The 3,505-nt window shown below is 41.4% G+C and overlaps 1 protein-coding gene across 1 annotated transcript in view; it reads right to left on the bottom strand.

The window, feature by feature from the left end:
* Positions 1-3,505, bottom strand: part of LOC101577877 (sodium-dependent glucose transporter 1B-like) — a 17,799-nt gene that overhangs the window by 13,386 nt on the left and 908 nt on the right. The window lies entirely within an intron of this gene.

Below are 3,505 nucleotides of genomic sequence, written 5' to 3'. Positions count from 1 at the left end.
TGTGTGTGTGTGTGTGTGTGTGTGTGTGGCCAGCTCAGCCCACCAGGGGGCGGCCCTGGCTGGCGTGTGGTGCTGGGGGATTGAACCGCGGTCCCTGTGCTTTGCTAAGTTTGTTCTAAGTAGGTGCTTTAGACCACTGAGCCATCTCACCAGCCCCTTTCCTCTTTATATTTCATCCAGCATACAAGCCTGTGGGCTGGTGCAATTCACAGTCAGGATAGGCAATTTGTCCTCAATAAATGCCCTGTGCCGCAAACAGGACTATACTAATCCCAATCAGTGAGCTAACAGTACCACACATCCTTTATTTCAGTATCACACAACCTGCATCCAAACAGCTCTGAAAAAAATACTTGAAGCTTGGCGGGGAACATCTAGGTACAAACTATAGCAACTGTCCTATTTTTATCCCAGGGCACTAATTGGTGAACATGATAAATGCTGAATTATGTATGAACTTGGGAAATTGTTTTCTTTCTAAAGATTATGACTGTTGGGGCCAGGGAGATAGCTCAGTAGAATAAGTGCTTGCCTGGCAAGCACAAGGGGCTGAGTTCAATCCCCTGTTCTGCCAAAAATAAATAAATAAATAAATAAATAAACCCCCCCCAAAAAAAGATTATGACAGTAATAATATCTCATGCAGATGGAAATCTTTTACCTTATCAGGACAGTACCTTTATTCATTAAAACAAAACAAAACTAAAGATTACATCAACATTATGTAACACACAACAAGAAATTGCCGATTTCTGGTATTTTGTTTTTTTCATTCCAATTGCAAAACCAGACTAGACCATCAATTCCAGAGTCTGCCAGTCCAATTCTGGCTCCCATTAGTGATATTCACTGAGCCTATTACTACCCAAGAATAGAGGGAAAGGGGAACATCCCATTAGTTTTATTTTTTTTTATTTTTTTTTATTTTAGGGAAGGGTCTACAGGGTATTCAGGGTTTACTACTAGATTGGACTTGTAGTGATCTGCCTGTTTACAGCCTCCCAAGAGCTGGGATTACAGGCCTGTGCCACCACACCCAGTCTCCTATTAGGTGGTTTTTGTTTGTTTGGGTTTTTTTTTTTTTTTTTTTTTTTTTTTGCAGAACTGGGGATTGAACTCAGGTCCTTGCGCTTGCCAGGGAAGCACTTATTCTACTGAGCCATCTCCCCAGCCCCTCCCATTAGGTTTTAATGACTCTTGCCCTCAGAAATGTGAGAAGTCTACTTTCTGAACTGCCTCAGTCACACTGAGCTAAGGCAAATCCCATTCATAGGCTGACTAGTGGCTCTTAAACCTGGGCCCAATAGGATAGTAGAATCTACTTATATCCTATGGTTCCTGTGGAATATTGACTAGAAACATAGATAGGCCAGGCCAAGAGAGGCAGAGCTGCCAGGAGAGAGGCAGAGACCACAGTAACTATGGTTCCTAGATTACCTATCATCTGCTTCTGAGACAGCATGATCTCCACTGTTGTAAATAAAAGAAGAAAAAGAAAAGATATTTGGAAGAAAATTGGAATCAAAGCCCCCAATTACACAACATGATCCATGGTAGCTAAGAACAGGAGAGGAAATCATTACTACTTAGCCTGCTGTGGCTAGATATGCTAAAGTAAGACCACAAATTAGAGGCAGACATGACAGGAGTTTGAGGCAGATTCCCAATTCCCAACAGAAGTTTTCTTTGTGTTCATTTCCTCACCATATGGGTGATACTTGGCTGGTTATAAAGGGCCAAAAGCCCATTTAGATTTGAGGCACTATTTTTAAAAGCATTTGTTTTAATCTACAAGATGAAATAGGTAAAACTCTTGAAGGCATAGACAAGGACTTTGTGTATAAGACATAAGTCAAGGGCTGATGTGATAGCTCAGTAAACTAAGTGTCCCATTAGGCAAGCACAGGGACCAGCGTTCAGGGACTGGGGTTCGATCAGGCCCCACCCCCTGGTGTGCTGAGTGAGCCACAGAAACTGGGCGTGGTGGTAACACACATAATCCCAACACTGCAGAGGTTGAAAACAGGAGGATCACTACGAGTCCAAGCTGTGTGAGGAGACCCTGTACCCAATACATTAAAAAAGAAAGAGAGAAAAAGAAACAAGTCAAACAAAAAATAACACTAGAAATCAACAAATGGGGTTATATCAAATTAAAAATCTTCTGCAATTTATTTTTGTAGAAAGAACCAACAAAGTGAAGAGACGATGTAGAAAATGGGGTAAAATTTTTGCCAGCTGCGCTTTGGATAAAACATTAACATCTAGAATATGTAAAGAACTCAAAAACATAGATCCTCGAGTAAAAAAATACAATAAAAATGACCAACTGAAATGAATAAATGTTTATCAAAAGAAGATATATAGGGCCAGGGGGATAGCTCAGTGGAATAAGTGCTTGCCTGGCAAAACAAACAAAGAAATACAAATGGTCAATATGTATATGAAAGGATGTTCGGCATAATTGGTCACTAGAGAAATGCAAATCAAAACAACCCTGGGGCCGGGGAGATAGCTCCGTGGAATAAGCGCTTCTCTGGCAAGCGCAAGGGCCTGAGTTCAATCCCTGGTCCCCCCCCCAAAAAAAAAAAAAAACATCCTTGAGGGGGCTGGATAGCTCAGCAGTCCCAATGCCTGCCTGGCAAGTGCAAGGATCAGAGTTCCCTCCCTGGTACCGCATACTACCATCTCTAGAACCCAGGCATGCTGTGCTGGACCTTAAACTGAATGTAGTGGAGCATGTCTATAAGCCCAGCGCTGGGGAGGCTGAAACAGGAGGATCACTACAAGTCCAAACTGTGTGGCGAGACCTTGTATCAAATAAACAAATAAACAAAAAATGAAAAAGAACACTGATTCCAGGCTTGGTGGTACACTCTTGTACTCCTATTCTCCAAGAAGCTGAGGCAGGAAGATTGTCATGAGTTCAAGGCCAGCCTGGTTACATAGTGAGTTCAAGGCCAGTCTGAACTGCTAGAGAAACTGCTAGTCTCAAACAATAATGAAACAAACAAATGCACTGAGTTTCCTTCTTACTCCAGAAGGATAGCTATCATCAAGAACAGAAGAGAAGAAAAAAACAAAAGCTGCTGTCTAGGTTATGTGGATAAGGGTAGCTTTCTATGTTACTGTTGGGAACCTAAGCTAGGTTCACAATACCAAAATCTTGGAGGTGGCCTATATGCCCATCCACAGATGAACAAATAAAGAAAATGTAATATATATGCACAATGGCATACCACTTGCCCATAAAATAAAGATAAATTTGAGTAATTTGTAGAAAAATGGATGTATCTTGACACCGTAATGCTAAGTGAAATAAATCAGGCACACAATATTAAATGTTGCATGGTTTCTGTTATATGAGCAAGCCAACGTATAAATAATTTAAAGAGGAAAGAAAAGGTAGATGATAGGTAATGGGAAAGGCAGACTTTGTGGAGATGGGAAAGGGATTAGGCTAGAGGGAAAGGGATTAGGGTAGAGGGAAAGGGATTAGGCTAGA

Source organism: Octodon degus, unplaced genomic scaffold, assembly GCF_000260255.1.
Source record: "Octodon degus isolate 3935 unplaced genomic scaffold, OctDeg1.0 scaffold00090, whole genome shotgun sequence".
NCBI classification, from domain to species: Eukaryota; Metazoa; Chordata; class Mammalia; order Rodentia; family Octodontidae; genus Octodon; species Octodon degus.
Note: the sequence above shows the minus strand (reverse complement) of the source record. Positions and strands in the feature narration are given on the sequence as shown.